This window comes from Sarcophilus harrisii, chromosome 1 (assembly GCF_902635505.1).
Source record: "Sarcophilus harrisii chromosome 1, mSarHar1.11, whole genome shotgun sequence".
Taxonomy (NCBI): Eukaryota; Metazoa; Chordata; class Mammalia; order Dasyuromorphia; family Dasyuridae; genus Sarcophilus; species Sarcophilus harrisii.
This window is the reverse complement of record NC_045426.1, coordinates 170,732,814-170,743,017: the sequence shown is the minus strand read 5'-3', so window position 1 is coordinate 170,743,017 and position 10,204 is coordinate 170,732,814. Positions and strand designations below refer to the sequence as shown.

Here is a 10,204-nt window from a genome sequence, read left to right as displayed (position 1 = left end):
CAATAATGAGTAAAAAGACTGGAAAGGCTTTTGCAGACATTATCAAGGGCAAAACAGTGGATTTCAGAGAGCATAGAACACTGGCTAGCTTTAGATGTTATCAGAGTTCAAGCTGGTTTCTCCTCAATTGCCAATCCATTATCAGGCATTTTGTGTAGTTCTGAACTTGGAGAAGCTCATTTCTACAATTTATCATTGCTGAGTTTTTTATCAGATAAAGAGACATGTGTGCTAATCTCCTGGTTACAATTAACCTTGGGCAGTTGCAGTTGTATTTACTGCTTTTTATACTGTCAGAGGCAGTTGCTATTAAGGCATCTCCAATTATTTTAAAGAAGCATTTTTTCTTTTTCTTTTTATTCATCCAGGATCACTCCAAAAAGTTTTTGGGTTTCATGGGAACTTATAAATTCACCTACTTTTCCTTGTTGGAGCAACTAGCACAGGAGATAGGAAACACCTAAGCCAAGCTTATTTAAAAGAGCTGATCATAAGGACCTCAAAAAGACCATCTCTAGTCCCATCTCACTTTATATATGAGGAAATTTGAAATTAAGTTATGGTGTGCCCAGTCATACAAAGTGACCTGGGACCAAAATTGGTCATTGCAATTAAAAGTTCATGTTTTTTCAACCATCTCTTTTAAAAAATATTGAATCACTTGTATGAACTTACATTTCCTAATTTATCCTTCACCCTCCCCCCCCCTCCCCCTTTCAGAGAGCATCTCTCCTTAAGAGGAACAAAGTTCAATAAACCTAAAAATGCTGGGGGAAAAACTTTTATTACAATGTTGCATACTAAAAGTACTCCATCTCTGCAAGGATTTGTGTCCCTTCATATCTTCTTGGAGCCAAGGAGAACATTCATATTCAATCTTTTGATTTTTCCTCATCTTTTTCCTGGTTCTACTTGACTTTCCAACAATAAAAGCATTTTATGCCCCTCTGTATTCATCTTGTTCATTTCTCACAGCAGTGTTAATAATCCATTACATTCATGTACCATCATGTTTAACCATTCTCCAATTGATGAGATGGATCCCTTGTTTTTCCAAGTTTTGGTACCATAAAGTATGATGCTGTTAAGTATTTTGGTATACATGGAGCCTTTTATCATTGTCCTCGAGGGTTTATGCTTATCAGTTGAATCTCTGGGTCAAAGAGTACACAAGTCATTTTTTTTTTTTTTTTTTTTTTTTTGGCAAATTTCAGGTTGATTTTCCCCAAATTCTTATACCAAACACATTATTTTAAGAAAAAAAATTTATTGCTTCTTTACATAAGTCATTTCTAGAAAAATACCATTCTTCTCATTTCTAACCTCCCCAGGCCACCCCCCCCCCCCTTCATATTAACAAAGAAAACCAATTAAGCAAAAATACCCAGTGACTGCATCAAACCACACAATATTCTGATCAGGAATTTGCCAATTTTTAACCATAGGAAAGGAGGTATATGTGTTTTATTCATGTTTTCCAGGACCATCATATTAAAAAGCACTGACTTCCAGTGATACATTGCCATTGTGTAACTTACAGTTTCGACCATTTCATCTTTGTTTCTACAAATCTTCCCATACCATTTTTGAAGCTAAATTACATTGCTAAGTTTCAATATAGAATTTTTGTATATAAATCAAAACATTCCCTCCCCTCAAAAAAAAAGGATTGCAAATGGAACTTTGAATGTAGTCTACTTCATAACACTGTCTTTAAATATATAATTCGTTTCAGAGCAGTTCTATTTTGTCAATAAGTTGAACTTGCTTTTTGTGATTTAAATTACAATGGCCCTTTTAAGCCCATAATTTCTTACTATTTCCTGACTCTCAAATACTAATTTTTTCAACCATTCTCTATAATCAATGAGTATTTACTCTTTCCAGCTCTTTGTTACCAGAATACTACTATGACTACATTGGAATATATTAGGTCTCTTATTTTTATGTTTAAATCTTGGATTTTAGTATTGAAATGCTAGTGCACAAAAAACAATTTCTCTTTCAAAATTTCAAATTTTCCAGAATTGCAAAAGTTCCACTGGGGATTTTCCTCTTTCCTTGCTAACTATATGCTTTCCTAACTATTTCATATTTACCATTCCTGGTGTCTATTTTATGTTACCCCTTCTCTCCTAATCAACCTGCCTTTTTACCAAAGAGAATGGCCATTGTGAATTCTTCACATAACCAAACCCCAATATTTGAGGCCAACAATCTCATTTGGTGCAGAAATTGCTCTCCCAAGACACATCATTTGAATTGCTCATCCATCATCAATATTTTTTTATAGTAGTATTAAGAATTGTAAATAAAATGGGTTTCCATTTATAGTATAACTAAAATTTTGGTACATGAATGTGACAGATTATTACTATGCTGTTAAGAAATACAGAGAAGTATAGGAAGACTTGTATGGATACAAAAGTAGAGTAAGCAGAACCAGGAAAATATTCATGATGACTCAATATAGAAAGGACAAAAAAACTAAGTCGGAATGTTGCAAAATTATATGACTAAAAAAACAATATTAACAAGGAACCTTTCTGGTTTCTTTGCAGAGGTGGAGAACTCTGTGGAAGATATAGTATCAGGCTGTGCTGATATGATAGCTAATTTTAATCATTTTCTTTTTCTTCATCAGAAGGGATTCGCTTTCTGAGGAATTCTAAAGGGATAATATGAAATGTGGGCAAAATAAAAACAAAATGTCAAGAAAATGTATTTTTGAAAATGTATTTTAATGTGTCCATGTTCCCCTAAACCCTGCAACATTGACTGTTCCTATCTAATCATCTTATGCTACAGAGTAATAAATGAAATCTCGAGTTGTTGCATCAGTAATTTGAAGCTATTTTTGAAATGATTATAAGCTGCAGTTCTTTAGAAATTTAATTCATGTAAAGGCATATCTTGGTGTTTCTATGTATTTGCATTAGTTTCCTAATAATGTTGGATATGACTTATTAAAATATTTTACTTAAGTTTTGTTTTCATCTTTGTTGATGAATCCAAATGCATATTTTTAAATTTTAGGTAATATCAAGATATAAGTTTGCCTTTTATGATTTCTATTTGCTTTTAATTTCCCTCAACCATCTCTTTTCTATTTAGTTCAAATATCTATTTTCAGCTTGTGGTATATAAAATATTGATTTGAATAATTTCTCATCTGCTTCCCAGTCTTCCCAATTCCTTTTGTCAAAATAGGAGCCCTTCCCCCAGTAATGTTATCTTAAATTTATAAAAACCAAAAAATACAGCTAGATTACATTTTCTATTGCTACTATTCAGTCAATTTTTTTTTAATACTCAAAGTATTTTTGGTAACCAGCTACTTTAAAATAAAGACTGGAAATACTTCTTTGTCCCCTTTGTACTTTTTCTTATTTGCTTTGATAATCTACACTTTTTCCTCTCCCAAACTGTTACATCTATTATTTACTGAAAAAAGATGCATCTCATCTCTATAGAGACAAAGATCCTAGTTTTAGAAGCTAGAAAGGCCTTAAGAGGCCATCAATGCAATCCCCTTATTTTTTCAGATGAGGAAGCTAATGTCCAATGAAGTAATATGGGTAAGGTCACAAAGAGTGTGTCAAAGTGGGAGCTGAACCCAGGTCATGGCTCTAGTCAAGTGCTCTATATTCCCTTTATCACACGGTTTCCTTAAGAATTTTTGTCTTGATTCTATAAAGAACCTCTCCCTAAATTTAGGTATAATTTTTTTTTTTTTTAATATTGGCATAGTCCTCCAATTATTTGCCTTTGTTTACTTTTCTAAAGAATGTTTCTGGAGTAGGAAGATTAACTTCCATATTGCTTTTTGCATTTTGTATTTATTTTGAAAGCAATTTCTTATTTCTTTTGGGTTTCTGTTAGTACTATAGAGAAATGCTGTGTCAATTTATGTTGTATTCTGTTACAACTTTATTGAATGTGTCATTTTTTTTCCACTGATTTTCTGGTATTTATTTCTTTTCAGGTCTTCTATAGAGGTTCTCCTCTAACCTGTATGATCTTCGGATATACCCACCACTCTATTTCTGTTGTCTCCCATTTAACATTGAATTTATTAAAAATTAGACTATTTTGTATTGCTACTCTTCCACCACCAATCTTATTTTTCTATATCTTAACACTAGGTCCTCTACCTTTTCTGATTATCCTATGTTGAATGTCACAACCTATTTTAGGCTGAAATGTGACTATATGCTTTTTGGGTTATGGAGTGGGCAATGTGATATATAATAGAATGCTGAACTTGGGACTGAGGTGTGGTTTAGGTTTGAATCCTATGTCTGACATGTATTAGCTGTGTACTTTCAGCCTCAGTTTCCACAGTACTAAAATAGTATCCTACTGTAGTAAAAGCTAAAGCTTTGAGCATTAAAAATATATATTTGTAAACCAGGTAAGTGTTACTTTATCATCCCACTAATTTGATTGCATATAAAAAAATTTTTTTTTTTTTTAAAGGGGCTTTTGCAGTAAACTTACTATTATGTGTGGCTTTCTTTTAAAGTATTACATAGTTTTCACACATTTTCATTTACTGTTATCAGAAATACAGTGGATACCAGTCATTTAAAAAGAAATTTTGTTAGTGAAGGAGACAATATACTATAAATATTAATATGAAAGTCAGAAGTTCTTCCTTGCCCTAATACACAACCAGTCTAATTTTGAACAAATGATAATTTGAGCTATTTCTGCAACATAGTTACTGTACACAAATAAGTTACTGTAGCCGTTATGGCTTTCTTTTTTTATCCACCATAAATCTGAGGGTTAGTATGGCAGAATAGATTACTGAATTGCCTTGAGAGTCAGGATGGACTAGATTCAAGGTCCTTCTTTGACATACATGCTTTTGTGACTCTGGACTTAAGATCTCAGGTGCCTCAAGCAAATCTGAGACTTATAAATTGCAGAGCAGGTGCATATTTGCATTGAATTTCCTACACAAATGAAATCACAAGTCCAGTTTAAAAAAAAATTTTATCTTTCCATTATTGAATCAGATGGGATTCTTATTAAAAAAAAAAAAAGTCTCAAAATCTGGGATGGAATCTCTGCATTTACTGGTTGTATAACTGTGTCTTGGGGTCTCAGTTTCTTTATTTGTAAAAAAGGAAGAGGAAGGACATGTTTACTTTAATAAAAATGTCACTAAATGGCATTTTACTTCCTCCAGAATTATATTTCTACTCCCTATTAATAGATGCTGATATCTTTTAGAGATCTGTATTCTGTTCTGTTCTCTTCAGAAAGTTAACATTTTTATAGGCAAGGTCAATACTGGATTGAAAGAGGGTAGTCAGCATACCTTCCCAATTTTTAAAAAAGTTAAATGGAAAATATGGAGATGCCAATTTAGATGATTGATGTTAAAACGTTTACTAATCAGAGAAGTTTCATGTTTAGATATTTCATGCAAACATGCTCTAAAAAGTTACATGGAAACTTGATTTTTATAAATTCAATAGTAAGAGTTGTAATGGATCTTTACTTCAAACAAAAAGTTAATATGACGATACAACAGAAATAAAAGATTTGAAGCTTAAGATTTAAAAGCTTAATTTTGGTATCAAATTACTTATCTATATAATTTTAGCTATTAATATGAACCACAGGATTCATTAATTTTTTTTTATCATTTTTATAAGCATGAAGAAATGTTCTACTTTAGAAGACTATGCTATACCATGCAGCTTAAGTTATCATGAACTAAAAAGAAATAAGTAGGAAGTAAACGAGTCTAAGGATATGATAAACTGCTAGATATTTAATGGCTGGTCATTCTACAAACTCTTGATTTCAGATCCTGTGATCCACCTGGTTCTTCGAATTACTGTGGATCATTTTTCACCTGTCTGCAGAGATTTCTTCTCATTAGCAGCCTTCTGCTTTTGTTGCATGATTTCAGAATCCCTATGAAAAACAAAAAACATGGGCTGCCATAAAAAAGAACATTTTTGCTATTATTTTCCATAGATATCCTTTCTCTTATGCATTTTTAAAAAGCATTGAGGTATTGTAAAACAAGTACTAACAAACAACTACATTTCAATTTTCTCCCCTTTGTTGTTCTTGATAAGAATAATAGATGAGAATGGAAATATACTGTGCTTTGCTAATGCAGCTATAATTCTTATTAGATTTTGTTTCACTAAATGTCCTGATTACATTGTCCCCTTACTAGGTTTCACTTTTAGAAACTAAATCTCATCATTCATGAACATATAGGTCAGGAAATGGGCCTAAGTTCTTAAAAAGATGTCAAAGTTAAACTTGTTATTCCAAAATACATATCCCTTTATTTTTGCAAGTTGCTATTAGGAACACCATAAAGAAATCCAATTAAGATAGGTGAATTCTTATCTGCTAAATGTAAAAAACACCCAAGGATATAATGTGACTAGAGGGTGAATAAGCATGTAGTGACATTAAGATATGGTAAAATTGAATGAAGATTATTAACCAGAACATATTGACAGTAAGCAGCACCCACATAAAAATAAAATTGCAGCACTGAAGTCCAGACACAAAAGAAAAGAGTTCAGAAGGGACAATGAAACCAACAAGATATTACTAATTTTCACTGAAGTTAATACATTTTCCTAGCCAGCTACGATAAACGATAGTTAAAAATTTCATGCAAGCTCTCCTTTATTTATTTATCTTTTTTGCCGAGGCAATTGGGATTAAATGACTTGCCCAGAGTCACACAGCTAGTTAGTGTTACATGTCTGAGGTCACATTTGAACTCAGGACCTTCTGACTTGAGGGCTGGTCCTCTATCCACTGCACCACCTAGCTTCCCCTCTCTTATTTTTCAGTCTTTTAGTAGACTGTAAACTCCCTATGAGAATGGAGTGTTTCACTTTGTAGTCCTAAAATACGTAACATATTAACTTGTTTATTTTATATTAAGTGATTACTTCCACTTTATCTTAAAGAGCCTGCACCAATTAGAAACTCAAGTGTTAATTTGATGAGTAATGTCATATAAATGAACTGTCACATGATAATGTGTTAAATATTATGTTGTCTAAACCAATGGGCTCCATGCTACAATAGAAGTTTAGTCAATGTTATACAATCACAAAATTTTTGTACTAACAGGACCTCATTGATCATCAAGTTCAACTCATCCTCCCCAAAAAAACCTATTCACTTGACAAATTGTTCCCTTCAGCCTGTGTCTAAAAATCTCCAATCAAGATAAATCCATTTAGGAAATCTCTCTTGGCCAACAATCCTAATTCTGACCACCCTTCCCTTTTCTCCCCATTACTTAAGACTCGGATATACTTACTTCAAACATTTAAAACAAATCCACATCATTTGAATTTGATAATTTAGTGCTGTCATGGAAGAGTCACCCTAACATTGCAATTAATCCTGGAACTCAACTGCATAAAAGATATTTATTGCTCTTAAAAGATAATCTGTGCACACAAATTAACTGTTAATGTATGGAGAAGTGTAACACCTCTGATTTTCAGTTTCAATATTTCAAGTGGACAAGGAAGCCATAGCCTCAAATCTACAATGAAAAAGGACTGGACCTGGCATTTCCCCTATTATAGACATAAAGGGTTTAAGATGAAGGGATACAACAAATTTATTAATAGGCAAGAGTGAAATGAAGACAGTTAAGTTGATAAACCCCCATTAAGAAAAAACAAAAACTTACCTCTGCTTTCTCTGGGAGGCAGACAAGCTATCTTCTTTTCTTTTTCCCTTGCTAATCTCCTGTGTTTTCTTCATGTTTTTCTGACGGGCAAGTTCCCGCTGGTTCCCACCTACAAAATAAATAAGACTCATACTTTCAACACCCATCAATATTCTTAGTTCTGTTTAAAGGACATTTATGTGAAACTTTAGTATGAATTGCCAGCAAATCTTTCAGATATGACAAGATTAGTAGACACATATGAAAACATATCAACATAAAAGTTCAAGACCATAAACAATATTAGCTTTACTGCTACAATACCCTCTTTAAAATGATTTAAGTTCATCATAGATTGAGGACTGGAACAGACCTTAGAAGGCATCTAATTTAATGTAACATTTCACTGAAAGTGATGCAGTGACTACAGCCCATTACCTGGAATCAGGAAGACCAGAATTCAAATCCTGCCTCAGACATTTATTAACCTTGGCAAGTCACTAATCTTGCCCTTTGCCTTAGTTTCCTCAATTATAAAATGGGGGTAAAAATAGCACCTACCTGTGAGGATCAAATGAGATAAATACAGTGCTTGGCATACTTCAGGTACTTAATAAATGCTTCTTTCCTTCCTCCCTTTCCTTCCTTACTTCCTAAGGCCCAGAGAAATTAGGTGACTTGTTCATTATTACACAATAATAAATGTCAGAGAAAAGCCTCTGACCAAACCCCAGCACTCTAAGCATCCTGATTACAGTGGGCAGGAGTCAAGACATACTTTTTATGTATGATAAATGAATTAGCAATTGTCCTATTATGAGGTCAGTGCTCCCACGAAAATGTTTATATGATTTTTAACTTGTACATAGAATTTTAGATTTTGGCTTGCAAAAAAAAAAAAAATCCTCATTCTTAAAGGTGAGAAAAAGATCATAGGAGAGAAACAATCTTGGTTCTTTATTCTTACTATTGGTTACACCATAATACATAAACAGACCACAATATACAATAGGGCCATATTTCTCTTTCTTCCATCCCATCTCTCTTGCTTCATTCCCTTGTCTAGAGGAGGTTCAGACAATAATACCTTCCTCAGAAGGAACGGTTTATTAAACGTTTACATCTAAAATGGACGGGAAACTAGGGAAAGACTGACGCACCATAGAGTATTTCAAAGTGCTGAAGCTGAAACCGACAGGCTGGACCCCTGAAGTCAATAAGTAAAAGGGATGAGGACCAGGGAGAACCAGAGAAAAGCAGACTCTCTGTGGAACTGCCGCTTTTTGAAACCGGGGCTGATGGGTCCTGCATTCTGACGGGTGCCCCGGGCCAGCCCGGCTTTGCTTTCCCTTCCCTCCCAGCTAGTTACTCTCCTTCCCCCAGGAGCGCAGGACTGCAGAGTTGGGTCTGCACCCTGCCTCGAAACCGGAGCGAGCCCTTAGGGATAAGAGTGGGCTCGGGGTCACCGAGTCGGTAAGGTCCTTTCCCCTAGCTCCGAAGGGCAGTCTCTTAGGCACGCTAACGATGGGGGCACAGCCCTGGGAGGGGGACACCTCGCCCCGTTGTTTTCAGGGTTTCTGCAACCGATCCCATAACACTTACGGGCCATCGCGACCGTAGGAGTCTCGACGGGAACCAACAACTCCGAAAAAATCAACCGTTCACGCAAACGTCCCACCACCACCGCCACAGGACCGATCTGGACAGCAACCGTCGCTGCACCCGGCCTTAAATAGGCTCAGGTGTCTGTGTCGTCACCAGACTCCACCCACAGCAACGAGAAAAACATTCGCCGCTGTTCGATGGAAACAGCGGTTGCTAAGGCGCATGCGTTAAAGATGAACCCCCGTTAAGGGCAAATTTGTGTCCCGAGGGGCTCATCTTTTTAGTCTTGCTTTCTTCTGAAAGACCTTTAGTACTTGCTCTTTTAAATCTTCTTCTTTTCTAATTTTTTTTAAACGAACGTAACAATTTCCAGCAAACCTCACAGAGTGTGTCAACTCCTGACGTTGCTACATCATAGTTTTAAAGTATATATTGAATTTAATATAGTAACAAAAATGCCTTGTTTGTGGTACCTTATGAACTATTTCCAGTTTCTTGTTTTTAATTTCTTTTTCATTTCGAATAGTAATTTTTTTTTTTTTAATCTTCCCAGGCTCCTCTTTGAAACAAATCAGTGATGTGACCTGTTTAAAAATGCCATTCTTTACTTATAATTTGTAAGGGTAGAGTTATAACTTTGGTTCTGGTGCTTTGATTAGATGTGACACTTTTTGACTGAACCAATCTATCAGAACTAAGGTAAGATGGCCCTTGTACTTTGAATCAATTAAAGTAATTGCGTGCCTCTGAGAGAATAGGTCACTCTATAAATAATTTGAATAAAAGGGAACTGGGACTTAAGAAATTCTGAGCTTTTGAACTGGAAGGGTTGAAAAAAAGGGAAAACTGAGATGTGGTCCAAAAGATAGATTGAAGAAAGTCAGTGTCTCTATAGGCAGCTTAGAGAACTGTAGCTTA

At 34.7% G+C, this 10,204-nt stretch overlaps 1 non-coding gene across 1 annotated transcript; it reads right to left on the bottom strand.

The window, feature by feature from the left end:
* Positions 1-3,688: 3,688 nt before the first annotated feature.
* On the bottom strand, positions 3,689-9,414 carry LOC100934332. Its single transcript, XR_004233937.1, has 3 exons — positions 9,284-9,414; positions 7,703-7,811; positions 3,689-5,934 (listed from the first exon to the last, which is right to left on the bottom strand). It is a non-coding gene; the product is annotated as an uncharacterized LOC100934332 (transcript).
* Positions 9,415-10,204: the final 790 nt, after the last annotated feature.